This window comes from Haemaphysalis longicornis, unplaced genomic scaffold (genome assembly GCF_048455015.1).
Source record: "Haemaphysalis longicornis isolate Haplotype H1 unplaced genomic scaffold, Haemaphysalis longicornis Haplotype H1 scaffold_6, whole genome shotgun sequence".
Classification (NCBI taxonomy): Eukaryota; Metazoa; Arthropoda; class Arachnida; order Ixodida; family Ixodidae; genus Haemaphysalis; species Haemaphysalis longicornis.
Genome location: NW_027526407.1, coordinates 3,338,304 through 3,354,152, shown reverse-complemented (window position 1 = coordinate 3,354,152; position 15,849 = coordinate 3,338,304).

Below are 15,849 nucleotides of genomic sequence, written 5' to 3'. Positions count from 1 at the left end.
GGCGTTCCCGAGAGAGGGTGATCTCGAGGTTTTAAAAGGCCGAACTTGGCCGTTGGAAATGGTTCTCGTCTGAGCGCTGAGCTGGCAGTTCCCGGCGAGACAAGGAGTCTCGACCGTTAACGCTAGGTTGTGATTTAGGAACCCCCTAGTCGAGGTTAAGATCGCGTCGGAGGTTCAGGGTGCAGCGCCGCACCGGGCAACTAGACGGATCTTGCGGCGAGACAGAGTCTCGGCCGTCGTTTCTCGAGCGGTTTGTGTACGCTCCGAGAATAGGAAGAGTTAGACGAAGTTGAGGAGCTCGAGTGATTTGTGCGCACTCGGAGCTAGCGTCTAGCTGAAGTTTCCGTTTTTGCTTTATTATTCATGTACCCAGTTTTCCCACTGTAAATAACTGCATACAAACCATTCGTCTCATTTAATCAACCCCAACGCCTTGAGTTCGTCAATTGGACCGCCGCCTCCAAGAACTTCAACACTATTGCCCTGCCAGCCTCCTGCCAAATCAACCGGAGCCCGGGCGATTGGGTTCCTGATCGAAACCGGACTTCGGGGAAACGATCTTCACTGATACTTTCCCCTTTAATTGTGATTACTTCACATCCACCGCAATGTGATCATTTCTGTAAGGTTTTTCGGGGCTCTTCATCTAGAAGGGTTTTTTTTCGTTTTCTTTACAGGTTTGGATAAAGAGACCCACTTATTTCGCTGCGATGCACAGAGGAAAGGCCTTACATTTATCTCCTCATCAGATATCCTTTGGTGCCCGCCGGACCAGTCCCCCTAGACATAACCCTCCCGAGAACCCTTCATTTCCACAGTCACTCCCATTGGCGTTTAGAGCTTCCAAGGCGGGGCAAGAAGTGGGGCGAGGATGGGAGCTGTGGAGCCCTCCCCCTTGTCTATCTCAGTGCCCTCAGTTGTACTGCAGGCTGGCGGAGTGGCAACGGGAGGAGTTCCGACGCTCCGAACGTTGTTTGCGGCCGCCGCATCTACTGCAGGCACTACAGGCGGTAAGTGTTAGGCAGAACGAACAGTCATTCACACCGTGTCAGAAATCAGTGAAAACTGCATTCAAGTGGAATCCAATGGTAGCAGGCAGCAAAAACGCCGTGGTTGGGCTTTATGAAAAGCTTAGATTCAACAATTTCGGGTTTCTTTTTGTTGCAACGCGATGTAAACGCAAGACATATAGTGACAAAACAACTTCATCTAAAGTTGCACAAGTGTGCAAACGCAAGGATTAGGAAGGAAAAGTGAAATAGATAAGCCCAAGCCGGGATCATCGAAAGTTGCATTCATGTTGCTTCTACGAGCATTTTACGTTGCGTAAATTACACTCGCCGATGTCGAGCAGGTTTGCGTGGGCCTTGAAGGGCCGTGCTACACAAGCGCGAAGAGCATTGCATTCCATTGGATTGGATCGGATTAGATTTGATTGGATTACATTGGATCGGATAGGATTGGATTGGATTGGATTGGATTACATTAGATTGCATTGCATTGGATTGGATGGAAAAATCTAATACAGTTGGAGTACGGGTGTGTAGAGAATTGGGTCTGCACATTCGCCGGTCTGCGCATTCTAAAGGAGTGAACTCATAGCCGCGGCAGATGCACTGGTGCCGGCACGTGCCCAGCTGTCACCTCCGTTGTGCAGTAGCCAAGTTTGACGCTGCGCCGGAGCCGCTTGATAGCGGTTTCTCTTGGCTCCTGGAGCGCCGTGCTGCGCATGCATGAGGAGCAGTGACTGGACTGGACTGGGCAGGATTTAGTTAAATTGGATGGGATTGAACACGTGAACGACAATCGTGAACGTGAAAAATTATGAACGACAAACGTGAACACATTTATTGGAACAGTTCCAAAATAATCGCCACCAACAGCTACAATTTTTATTACGTGAAAATAATTATAATACAAAACTTTATCTTGTCCCTTCTGTGCACAGGCCATACGCGGAATGTCAGAGAACGAGCATTAAAGAAAAATAATGTGGAAATACCCAGAGGCGAAACACAATCTAAATACACGCTGCAGAAACGAGGACAGTGTTAAAAAACTGGACAAGTCACCATTGTTTGCAACAATAACAAGTGAATGGAGGAAGTTCATTTCCAGTATATACAGAGAAAAGACGTTGTACTGGCATAAAATAGCCCCTTTCGTTAAGAATGGTTGACAGATTCCTTCTGTCACGTGTGCTTGCCACCTAGTCATCTTCTTCAGTCTTCCTGGTAGAACAAACACGTGGTTTAACTCGAACGGCACCGTTATGACCTCCAGTTTGCTTCGTAATAATATCATCCGATCATAATTCACTGGCATAATAAAAACCGCCCTTTTTCAAGGATTCTCCAACAGGGAGTTTTGCAAGTACTTCCATGTGGCAACCCACCGGTCCATGGGTAAATCTTGCTTCTGAGCGGCACGTGCCTATTAAAAAAGAATCACATCGCCGAACACAGGAATTTGAAATCCAGTGCGTGAAAAGTTCTCGGTGTTGATTGTCTATAGGAACTGTTATCTCGCACGTACAAACACCCTGTAAGTGTGGCGTTTTCATCTTAGCTAGGCTTCGCATTCTTACGGTAATTTTTTACGGGTACGCTAGAGCAGTGTATATAGCAGGGAATAGTGGCCGGTGAAACAGATGCCTATCGTATAAAATATTACTTCGTATTACTTCGTATAATACGATATTTATACTTCGTATAAATATCGTATAAAATATTAATCAGAGTAGAGAGCAGTGATCGTCTGGCAACCAAAGTTAGCTTATAAAAACGACAGGCATGGCACAAAATGACTTTATGATTTAGAGGTATTAACAGGTACAACGCGGAACACAACAGAAAAAGACAGCGACGAAGTCAGCATAACATACAACCTGAAAAGAGTTCACCTGGTAAAGCTATGCACACAAAAATGCTCTAAGCCGTGTATCCGAGCAGGTTCAGCAGTAAGTATTATGAAAGAAGACTAGAGGACCTACAAAGACCAATCATACTGTTGGTGACGCCAAGCCCTATCTGCGCAAAATCAGTCCTAGAAATGAAACTGCAACGCCAGCTACAATGGCTGCGTACAAAACTCAGTACCCCGTTTAAGCAGCTGTACAACTCAGGTAAAAGGTACGAGTACCCGTAAGAGCGAATGCTGATCCTACTTATAAAAATGTCTGCTGAACACCCCGATCAGACTCCTAACACCCTGTCTAAGAGTGCTTGCTTGATAGGATACAGACCGTCAATCATCCTATCTTAAAAGAGCATTTCGTCGCACGCTGGCATCTCTTAAATGTTTACGGTGAATCACGCCTGAATGTAAAGCTTGTTTTCTGCGGTAAAATGTTCCGGGTGAGGGGGAAGCCATAACTGGAAGTGCATTCAGCATATATAGCTAAGATTTGCATAACTTTAATTTCAGTTGCCGAGGATATCGTCGGCTCGTCCGTCTTAGCGAATTAGATAGGGCCATTCCCACACGCCTAACAAGTTTACATGCGTGGAAGGTACTTGAAATTTAAGAATTTGTGTTTGTACGATCATAATTAAAGTTGTGCCGGTGTGAAAATGCACGGGTTGCGGAACTTCAGGAACACTGGACGTTGAAGACGTTGGATTTGTGAGCCTTAAAGATGGTGTAGGCAGCAGAAGTAAAAATGCGTGTAAATAATAACCTTTTGTAAAACTTAGATATTTGTGAAAGACTAAAAGCTCCACACTTCGGCGATGTCAGGGAAAAAATATCGAGGAACATAAATAACAAATGCAGAGAAACAGCAGTGGCAGTGGCTGTAGCTAAAAAAATGAAATCATTCAAGTAAAAAAACCTACAAAAATTTATTCAGATGTGTAACCAAAAAATGTTTATATAATAGATTTAATACAGAAGCAAACAAATATCATCAAGTGATAACGAACTGTAGTACCTAAGAATACCCTGTTTTCTTGCATCTTTTTTTCGTAGCAACTGGGCTGTTACCGATTCTGCGTTACGCGATGTACATCGCAGACGCAACTGCTGTGTCGCATTCGACGTACCTATTCTGGTCGTCGCTTTCGATCGCAAGGCGCACACTGGTAGATGCAACCTACCATTCTCTGTCAGCGGAAGAGGCGCTGACCTTTACACCACATTTCTTATTTTGTTGTCAAATTTTGGTTTCACTGTGGATGATGACACTTCCGTCACTTGAAAAATTAAAAAAACACACATTCAAAACGCCCAAGAATGCTGAAGATTTTTATGATTTACCTACTGAAGGCAATAAGAGTACCCGACTACCTCTGTTATAAGGCAACAGCGAGCATCTCATCAGTTTAAGGGCAGTATTGTGTCATTGTATAACACATGTGGATGTTTAAAATAACAGCTAGCGGAAAGAAATTTTCTAAAGGTAGCTGGTAGTGCCAGTCTAGTTCGGTTTCGGGCGACCTAAACTCCTTTTATTGCATAGAAGTTCGACCAACACACATACTAAACACATGCCCGTAGCCAGAGGGGAAGCCCTAGGGGCCCGCCCCCCTTCTTTCCCCCCCGAAAGTTTTATGAGAGGAGGTGGAGGGAGGGTGTTTGTCAGCAGCAGGGCTTTCGGCACCCCGCTGCACCAAGGAATTTGTCTACAGCAGATGACCATGTGCAAAACTGAGCATATCTTTCCTTGTCCATGTCCTATGCCGCGTAAGCAACCCGGAGAATCAGAAAAGAGTACAGAAAACCGCACGCGACAACCGGCGCCCGATAAACAGAGTAGGGTGGCGGCGATTCCTCCTTTGCCGCCAAAGCGGCTCTTCCGCTCGGACCACCCACGCCTTTAATGTCACCCTCAAACATGCCCTGCCTGCGGCGCCCTCGACGATCACTTCACTCTCTGTGCGAGGGCGCAGCAGACCCGTTCCCTTCTAATCCATTTGGCAACAGGCGCTGAGCGACCCGGAGGCATCAAGCCAGGTCTGGGAGATGTCGCAAAAGCCGTCTTCGCCGTCCTGTGGTCGATCACCCAAGCCTGCTGTCGGCGGAGTACCCCCTGCCCTCACCCCACTCATCGACAAGGAACATCCCGTCGTCTACACAATGACACTTCGGCGACCCATGCAGCAGCTGCTGGACATAATTCACTTTCGGCGGCACTCTTGGCCACTTTGGGGACGTGCCGCGCATCGTTCTCCTGCACTTTGCGGTGTCGCTGCTGACTCTGTAAAGGCCGTTGCTCAATGAGCCACCAATGCCAGAATACCAGAATGTCCTCCCGACGCGTCAACATCGGTTGTCCGAAGGGCTTCGACCTTAGGCAGATTGCCTCACCGGAGTCGACCCGACCTTCACGTGTGCGAGAGGGAAACGTGGCCTCTCAGTGTGAGAGTGTGGGCGACGGTATGAGCACCATGGATTTTTGTGATTGGTGCATTCCGAATAACAGTGGGAGGAAGTGACGGAAGTACGGTACTGCCTGTTCACGCTGGTCAAGGATGTAAATACTTTTACAAAAAATTCCCCGCATTTCCCCGAGGGGAAGAATGTGAAAGTGCGAATGCACGAGTTGAATTTGGGCGGTTCGGTAATGTTCACACACACACACACACAGCTACAAAGAAAGAAAGATGCATTTATTCACAGACACCTATTTGTGTTGTCGTTGTACTTGATTGCTAGAGCGGATCTCAGCTTTGAAATTTCGTGTCAGTACTCCTTTAAGCGGGTGCATTAGCCCTTCTCACGCCCGATTCCTGGCCAATCCCCCACGTGGGTATGTGCCATGTCAGCGGCCAGGCAGCGCGCGCCCATCTCCCCCCGTTGCCAAGGAAGACGAGGAGATTCCTGGCCAATCCCCCACGTGGGTATGCTATGCGGACATCGCCGGTGGACGCAGGTTCAGGGTCGCTTAAGAAGTGCATCGCACTTAAAAAGTTTTTTTTTGTCCCTCAACTTGGTCCTCATGAGTGCTCTGGAATGATACCAACTGCAGTCCATTTCGACCATGCCACCCCGGTTTACGACAGTGACCACCCATCTGTGCAGGCCCTGGCAATCGCAGCCGGTTTCAGGGCCGCCCCTCCCCCTTCCCGTGATCCCTAATCTTAAACGATGTTGTTCTCTCTGTCTCTCTTTCCGCCCCCACCAAGCAAAATGTGCGACGCGGTGAACACAGGGCGCCCCCGTCTCAAATTCAGTGGCGAGGTCCTTTACAGTGAAGGCGAAGACGCACTGTAGTTCAGCCCGTGTTTGGGACGGAATATATGGCGTGTTTGTCCACTTATGTGTGGCGTTTCCTGCGTTCGTCATTATAAACACAAAAAAGAAGCGGCAAATTTCAACACTGATGAACTACTTCCACAAGCTTCCGAAGGCAAGCTTTCTAGATTTCTGCAATTTTACATAAGTGCGAGAGCGTAATAGAACGCTTATACAATGCATCACTATTTCTCAAGTCCAGTTTGCTCCGCGAGCGCACATCGATCCGCCACATCGGCCCATCGTACGCAATTCGGCTCTGGCTGACCGTTCTTCAGTGCTTTAAGGAAGAAGGACCTAGCCGCTACTTCGCAGAGCCGGCCTCAAGACCACTCAACTCCAATAAGTGTACACCGGTCCCCGTCTTCCACCGCCTCAACCCACTTTATTTCTGCCGCAGTGGTTTTAACCGGTTATATGCGAAAAAAAAAACGTACAAAATATTCCTGCTATTCGTCGTTTTATTTTTGGCCCAGAGTAACGTAGTTTTTTTTTATTAGCGGAATTCGTTGCGACATATTGTCCGTATGAATTATTGTACGATTTGGTAGATTACTTTTATAATAGTACTTACAAACTCAAATAATTTGCATACTGCTATTTTTACGGAAAATAATTACTGAAAATGGGTACTTTCTTCAAAACGTCAAGGCCTACAGCGAGTGTCCCCCTCTTCTTCTCTCTCCCCCCCCCCCCCCCCGAAAAAAAGTCCTGGCTACAACGGGCCTGACTGAATAAGTTCGCGAACAAGGTAAGGGAGCCGCCGCGTTCGCTTTGAAGCGTGAACTGGATGTCGGGGTGGAGGCAACTTGATGCTTTTCCGAAACTAAACTGCGGTGGTCTACACTATGCAAAGGCTTTGTATGTCTATGTCTTTACATTGTTTACATGTCTGTACGTCTGTATTGTTGTCTGTATTCTTGTGTCTACACCATTGTTGTGTCTATACCGTTGTTTTGACTATACCCTTATGTAACACCCCGCAAGGGCTTCCTGAGGGAAACCCCAACGTTGACGATGCTGAACAACTCAACGGTTCTGCACGTGAAATGAAAGTATGTGGTAACCTTTTATTGTACAGTTTATTGTTGTTTTTGCTTGTTGGCCAATGTTAGGCTCATCACTGTTGTTCCTGCTGAAACTGTATGAATGACCACCTGCTATGGTCTCGCTCGAGACTGGCAGTATAAAAATAAATATAATAAAATAAATAAAGATCCTCATTTGCTTTATTAACAAACGGTGCGTAAAATTAAAACAAAATGTGTTGTTTGGAGGTTTTATTGGTGTTTGCTAAAAGAAACGCTTTCTGCCTCTATAAAATCTAAATTTTAACGTAAGTTTTCACGTTACGAACATTGACAATTGGGTAGCCACTTTCTCTACTAAAGTTGTATCATTATTCGGACGCGTTTATCTGACAGGTATAATAGTCTGTGCTGAAATTCATTCGGCCACCGCCATATGTAACTGTACCATTCACTGGTTCCCCTACTTCGGTTACATCGCACAAGTTGATTGCCTCTAAGCAGTTAAATATTTGAGAGCTCTTTTCCTCTGTGGCTTCAATGCCGACGTTGTGAGAAAAAATTGGCAATTATTTTAAATTTTTGTCTTCCTAAAAACAGCACGTGAATCGCTTTTCATGAAACAGCATGCGTTCTACAATGAGCGGTAATAAATTAGAGTGCCTTCACATATACTACTCTAATTATAAACTGGTGCACACATAAAATACGCCATATGACGTGAAAACCCTACTACTCAGTAAGCCATATGAATTCCTCCGGTTTATAATACTGCAAGTTGTCTTCAAGCGATCACCTGAGGAATTTCGGATTTGGCTTCGAGTACGATTCCAATGCATAACTAAGTATTCGGGCAAACAACTTCCTGATTATAGCATGGTATTTGTCGGCCTAAGTTTTCTTTTTTGAATGTGTTGATATAGAGATCATGTCTCCAGAATCAGCCATCACCCTAGAGAACCAAAAGTTTGGAGTAAGCAGGTGTAGTACGGCCTCAACTTCATACATTATTCAGGAAAATAGCGACCACTAGGTGCCGAAGTTTGTACAGTCATAGCATAAAATTAGCAGTGGCTTATGTCAGCTATTCCAGTATATACGTAGCGCGAGCTAGGGTTCAGATGATTATTCTTAGGTTTCCTGGAAGTCTGGGATAAGCTTATTATCATCCTTCCAGCTCCTAAAATGATTTCCAATCCAATCCAATTTGAATCCAGTCCAGTTCAGTCCAGTCCAGTAACTGCTCCTCACACATTCGCAGCACGGCTCTCCAGGAGCCACGCGAAACAGCTTTCCCGCGGCTCCGGCGCAGCGACAAACTTGGCTGCTGCACAAAGGAGGCGACAGCTGGGCAGGCGCCGGCGCCAGTGCGCCCGACGCGGCTATGACGTCACTCCTTTGGAATGCGCAGACCGCCGAATGTGCAGACACAAATCTCTACACACCTGTACTCCTAACCCAATCCAATTTATTCCAATCCAATCCAATCCAGTCCAGTCCAATCCAATCTAATCCAATCATCGGATTCGATCCGATCTAATCAGATCCAATCCAATCATTATAATGCAATCCAATCCAATCCAATGCAATGCTCCTCACGCATGAGTAGCACGGCCCTTCAAGGTTCTCGCGAAACTGTTCAACCTGGGCTAGTGTAGCTCACGCTACAAAAAAAATGCTTATAGAAGCAGTATGAATGCAACTGTAGATGAGCCCGGTTTGCGCTTATCTTTTTTTTTACTTATTTCTTCCCAATTCTCGCTTTTGCACTCATGTGCAACCTGAAATCAATTTGTTTGGTCACTATAAGCCTTGTGTTAGCATCGTGTTGCAACAAAAAGTAAGACGAAATTTTTATTCTAAGCTTTACCTAAAGTGCAACCACGGCGTTTTTGCTCCCTGTGACCGCAGGTTTGCATTTGAATGCAGTTGTCACTGATTTCTGAGACGGGTTGAACGACTGTTCGTTCTGCTTACCACTTACCGCCTGCAGTGCCTGCAGTAGATGCGGTGGCCACAAACGCCGTTCGGGGCATCGCCACTCCTCCCGTTGCCACTCCGCCAGCCTACAGTACCACTGAGGTCACTGAGATGGACAAGGGGAGGGCACCGCAGTTCCCATTCTCGCCCCACTCCCTTCCTCGCCCTTGTAGGTCTAAACGCCAATGGGAGTGACTGCGGAAATGAAGGGTTCTCGGGAGAGTTATGTCTAGGGGGACTGGTCCGGCGGGTACCCAAGGACATCTGATGAGGAGATAAATGTAAGGCCTTTCCTCTCTGCATCGCAGCGAAAGGAATGGGTCTCTTAATCCAAACCTGCAGAGAACACGAAAAAACCCCTTCTAGATCAACAGCCCCAAACGGCCCTAGATAAAAAATCACATTCTAGTGGCTGTAAAGTCTCTACAACAAAAGGAGAAAGTGTTAGCGAATGGAACTGTGGAGGACAACTTGATATTCTTGACGATGTGTACGGCATTCTGAATTCTACTCAGCCAAGTGTAATGTGGTTCCAAAAAATACATTTACATTCCGAACACCTGAATTTCTCGGTTAACAATGTTGTATTCAGAACGGTACGGGTGGCTGCAAACAATCTTCAGGTGGTGTTGCCATAATCTTCAGAAATCCTTACCATGCCTCTTTATCAATTTGAACACTGTCCTTCAGGCTGTACCTGTTTCCACACTTATTATTAGATTATTTATCAACGTGATGCTTCTTTGACATCCTTCCTGATTTTCCACTTTCTCTGTGATTTCGCGGACTTGGTTAACCAGCTGCCTGAACCGCAACCGTAAGTTCTTACAGGCCAGCTGAAAATATGTATGCCCCTTTTCGCACGTGAAAGCCCGCGGTCACCTGTTAAGGAGCTTCATATATTCTTGGAAGCATTCATTTTTAGCCAAACACATCCTACATACAATAATTGAGACACAAAACGTACTCACATGTTGACCTGGTTATTGGTTCTGCGGTTCTCTTTCCATTCCTTGAGTAGGCCGTGGGAAACGACTGTAATCATAGCGACCAGTCCTGCGCGACGCTGGGAGTGCTGGCAGTAACGTTCCTGGCCGCACTAGAACACACTGACCTCAAGCCAGAAATAAGACAACACATCTGTAACAAATAGCAAGTCAAGTGCAGTGAACAGACACATAACAAAAAGCACGCAATAAAACCACAGCTGGGATAATACTCACAACCGACTTACACTACAGATTCACTGAGATTGCCTTACACAGGTTGCGGACAGGCCTTCCGCATGCAACCCACTGGCATCTGATCACTGCATCTGCAAAGCCCTGTGCAGCACTTGTGGGGCACACTTATTCGTGATTCACATACGAATACGATGCAAGCCACACAGCACAACACGACATAAATACGTCCCACAGCTATACAGAGAACACGCTCCTCTACACTCTTTGTACATTTTAGGTGACGTTCTCGTGTTTTATTACAAGCGGATTTTTTTGTTTCTCAATGATGCCAAGTTTCTCACCTAATTTCTTTTCATGCACACCGACGACCAGTCCCTGTACACCAGCCATCTTCTTTGCCTTTTCATTTTTTACTTGTTTTAATGGCAGTACTTTTGTATTTGCTTTCACGCCAATCTCATACAGCACCTTTTTTGTACCATTTTTGCCTTTTGTCGGCATCGAGTTTAAACACCAATCACCTGCATCATCATCATCTACTGAATTCGCAACGCTTTAGATGACGAAGTGTTTATTTTGTGCTTACATTTTTACCAATTGACAGTCAACAAACTTCGGGAACGGAACCAAGCGTAAATAAAAATAATTGCACAATTTTCCTTCTTCTTTGGGGGATATGCTGGATGTATGCATTGTATTAAACGTGGTGGAGAGTTCGCTAAAATCATAACTAGGAATTAAAATGAGAATCCCCACAAAATACAGAACACATCGAAATGGCATTGTTGGGCTAGTTTGAACACAGACAAGATGGGTTGTGGCGAGTGTTTATTTGTTATAGTTTTTCACCCAAGAATTTCGTCCAAAGTAATGGCAGAAGTACTTACGACCAGAAATACACCCTCTGAAGCTGCGACCATTAGGCTGACCGAAGCTTCGGTAGGCGTTTGCATCTTTGCTGGCTCCTAAATTCACGAATCCTTGGTGTATATTCAACATTCAATACCTTCGATTACTGTTAGAGTATTGTGCCCTAAACAGCATTCATTACCTGCCCGATCACCATCACGGAAAGCGCTCCGGTGCAAGTCAATGTTGAACGAGACTACACGGGAGACTTTTCCAGGCACTGTAGCATTTTCAATACGCGCGTTCCCCCATAATAACGATCTATACGAGAACGTTCAAAAATGAGCCACAAATAATTGCTGGAACCACAGTATTTCCTTCTTCCCAAACTATTTATAATATAAAATACAACATAAATCTTCCTACCGTGGATGCGAGAGCGGCCTTCGTTTTATTATTTCGACCAAAGAGCAGCTAACATGCTTGGTGTGGTTGCTCGCTCGCAGCGTTTAGCGCGCGTAGTTGCAATTTGCGTTATTACAAAAAACATCGTAGAATAAGCATCTTGTTTGTAGACTACATTAAACTGGCTAGAGGTTGTGGAAACATGCTTTCGGCCAGCCATTAGCAAGTTACCGAAATAAAGTAACAGTGTTAGAGTTACAGTTACGTAACCCAAAAAAGTAACTCTGTTACAGTTACAGTTACGAAGTTTCCAAAAGTAACTAGTTACAGTAACATTTGTTGTTAAAAAAGTGAAGTCGTTACTTTTCCGTTACTGTATGGGACTAATTTTTATAAAACAAGATTTCGCTTATTAAATAGAACCTTATGAAGGCATGGGGGCCCAGGCAGCGGTTCCACTTGCTCTGTGTCGACACAGAAAATTTTCGAACAAGGAGAACGAACTTTCTTATTCCGAGCTTGAGGACAAAGCAGACGAAACAATCATTTCCCACTAAATTTATTTTTTTCTACAGTGTTGTTTTTTGACCACCTTTATACTGAGAGAGAAGTGGAAGAAGGGGATGGGGGTGGTAGATCGCCGGAAGGCCCTTTGGAGGAAAAGAGAAACGGATCATCGAGTACTATGGTTGTCGAGGTGTTTTTCGAGGATATTAAAAAAACCGCTTCCTTAACATTTTATTTCGTACTTGTCGGAGATGCAGACCACATTGAGCGATTGCCGGAGCGACGTTTGTCCGTAGGCCCTCGGAGTTGTTCCCCCGCCCCACCCTCAGCCACCCGCACCCCCGGAATGAGCCAAGGTTATTTCCAAAGGAAACGGAAACTAAACTGGACATCTACTCTTTTTTCTGCACCCCCTGTCTTCAAGAGGGAGATTTTTGGCGCCTAGACAGGGGAACACTGTTCTCCCAATCACAGCCTTTCACAGAATCCAAGTCCCCGATCCCAGAGCCTAATTCATTATTACTTCCTAGGCCTTCTTCGGGCACTGTTGACGTCTCGACTAAGCCTCTAGACCAGGGGTTCCAAACACCTGGTCCTAAGCATGGCCAGGGGTATCAAAAGTACACAATGATCTCAAGCAAATCCGACTTGTGAATTGAAAGCACTGCAGTGCGCACAGGCCTGGACGAGCGCGGGGACGCCCAGAGACTCCCCGCGGCGTTTTATGGCTCACAAATGGGGCTGCACGTCGCTAATGAGGAGGTGACTCATTGGCTGGAGTTTTCCAGGCTTCCGAGAAAGTGCAAAGGATTCCGTACGTTGTGCGGTATTTGTGGATTTTTTTTCCTGTTCGCCTTTGTGCCAAACACTTTCACTGCGCTCCAGATGCGGCGAAAATGGTGCAGCCCCGCATCGTACTCTGAATTGTGGTGTTAACATGCGTCCACGTGGGCTTAGGCACGTGTCGCAGAGTTATTTATGGTCTGGGTGAGAGCGACATCACGCTGCTAAAAAAAAACTGGAGTTCATACTCGAAACATTACCAGCACTTAGCTGATCGCTTGGGACACCATGTGCACGTGCGCGCCTAAACATATCTATTCAAGCTGTTTTACACCCATGCGAAGGGAGTGAGGTGCAATACATGAAGTAGGCGAAGGCTCTGCAGAATTAAGTCCGAAAAAGTGGAAAGCATGAACTGTACATCGGCCATAAGGAGTGTTGTTGTTTGATAATTTTTATAAAAATGAAGTAACTGTCACGGTATTTGTCGTTACAGTTACTCCATAAAACATAACAGTGTTACACTTACAAGTTCCTCAAACTTCAAGTTCCAATTCACAAGTTCCTCTACTTAAGTAGTTACAGTTACAAGTTACTGAAAAAAGTAACTAGTTATCGGTAACGCGTTACTAGTAACTAGTTATCTTCCAAGAATGCTTTCGGAAAAAAAAATAATATGTTGTATAGAGGCAACATTATTTGTCGGAGTCAAGTTGCATTCGTGCTCTATCGAAAACTGCAAATGCTGCTGGAAACCATTCATCGCTCCCTGGCCCTTCCGCAGCAATTTTTATGTCTATCTCACTAGGACTGCATGCGAAAATCTTTACTGTTCTTCTGACTCGGGTGTTTGTTCTACATGTCAAAAAGTTTGTTTATTTGCTCCTTCAGGAATTCTGTGTCCTTGCAAATGAACGGTTATTTTTTGTGTAACAATACAATCGTTGCACGCTTTCTTTCTGTCATTCGGTGAAAATGCGATAACAGGTCGTTCAACGATTCATTTGGGGCCCCACCCCACGATTACGTTTTTTACTATTGAAAATATTTCAACTGCCCGCAGCTTTTGTGGCTTGCGTGGATGTTTGAAATGCCACACCAGGAGGATTTGCACAATATATTTTTCTTGCATTTTTGTAGTTGTTGGTCATTTCTTTCCGGTAAAACACCAGTGTTGTCCTTCGAATGCGAATAATTTAGGGTCGATTTTGTGCGTCTTTTATGTATTAAAAATGGGGTTATATTGAGAGGTTATGGTCACACCTGAGACGTTACTCACGTAATTTCTATAAGATTCTCTTTTCAATTGTTTTATCATCCATAATACCCATCGGCTGTTCCTCTGGTGCTTTTTCCCCATCAGCAGAATCGTATTATTCGTTGTGTTGACGTTCACTCCCGTAATTCTTGCCCATTTTTTGGCGCTTTTTAAGCGATATTTTCACTCTGATGCAGTGCATTTTCTTGGCTGGCCGCCAAATTCATGGCCATGTCATCCTCATATTTGTGTACGTGTAGATTTTCCGGGAAATATTTTGTTTTCTAGTAACGAGGACACCGTTATATTGTGTATTCATGGACAAGAAGGTCATCTTTGACGTGAGTTAAAATCACAAATTCAGGCCTCTTATAACCGCATTGGTACGTTAAAATTTTGTTTCCTATTACGTCTACACACCGTTCGCGTATGTTTCTAGTACACTTGTATTGGAGCATCCATTCTTTTATAGAGTCTGCCCTTATGTAGTAATTAGCATTATGCGTATGAAGTGCTAACAAGGTTGAGTTTTGTAACCTTTCCGTTGCTTTCATTGATGATTGCGTAGTTGTTTACTAATGGGTTTTTAAGTGGAAGTAAGATGCTTATTGTCGAATTGATGTTTGTAAAGAATTCCGCTTTGACTGACAGAGTAATTGGGTGCATCATTGTGTAGCTTTTGAGATACCTATACAAGAATCGAATCATACCAAAGCGGTGGGGTGCTCTTAGGGGCATTCGTACCTGAGTTATTCATCGCATTCCTGGACTCTTTAAATTTATCAAATTACCTTTGCATTGTTTGCGATGCAGTAAAAGTATACCAAAATAATGGGTGACGCACCGCGATGTGGAGATTTTATCAGGGCCATGGGCCAAGCTTTTGTCCAGATTTTTAATGCATCTGTCTGTCTAAAATTTGCGAAACATGCGAGCACTGTTTTTTTTTGCGCTGGGCTTTACGGCTGTTACATTCCAAGAAACTTTGAGCTGACTCGGCACACGCTCTCCCTGAAGGAGCTTTAAACTCCAGGAATGAAGTATATTCGGTGTTTGTATTTTAATTATTCTTAATATTAGGCATTAAAATGCCCCAATGTCCAACAAATTTATCACGACAAGCGGAATGAGTTCCCTTTGAGTGTCTTTGAGGACAGATGGGTTCAGGCAGCTTACTTGGGTTTTGCTGCCTTTTTAGCATATATCTTGTGCCTCCTATGGTAATTGTGTTTGTAACATTCTCGATGGGGTTCTGCTGCCTTTTTGTACTTTCTACGGGTACTGCAGTGCACACGATGTGTGTAGACGCGCATTCCGAAGGCCCCAATGAACTTTATGAAACCCGTATTTGCTTTTTTCTTGTAATTCTTGCCTATCCGACAAGTTTATACCACTTTTTATCGACGCCAACGCCTGGCCACCGTTTCTGCATTCTTGGTTAAATTCTGCTTTAGCGACTGCTTTCTTGAGTCGGAATTCTATTTCAAGAGTAAGGCAGTCCGCACCTTCTGAACGCAGAATGGGTAAGCGATTGCTTGTTTTGAGTTCGTGTCCGAGTCTCGAGCAACTAATGCGCGTTTACAAACTACACTGTGTTTGTAATGAGCCTAGTGATGAACCC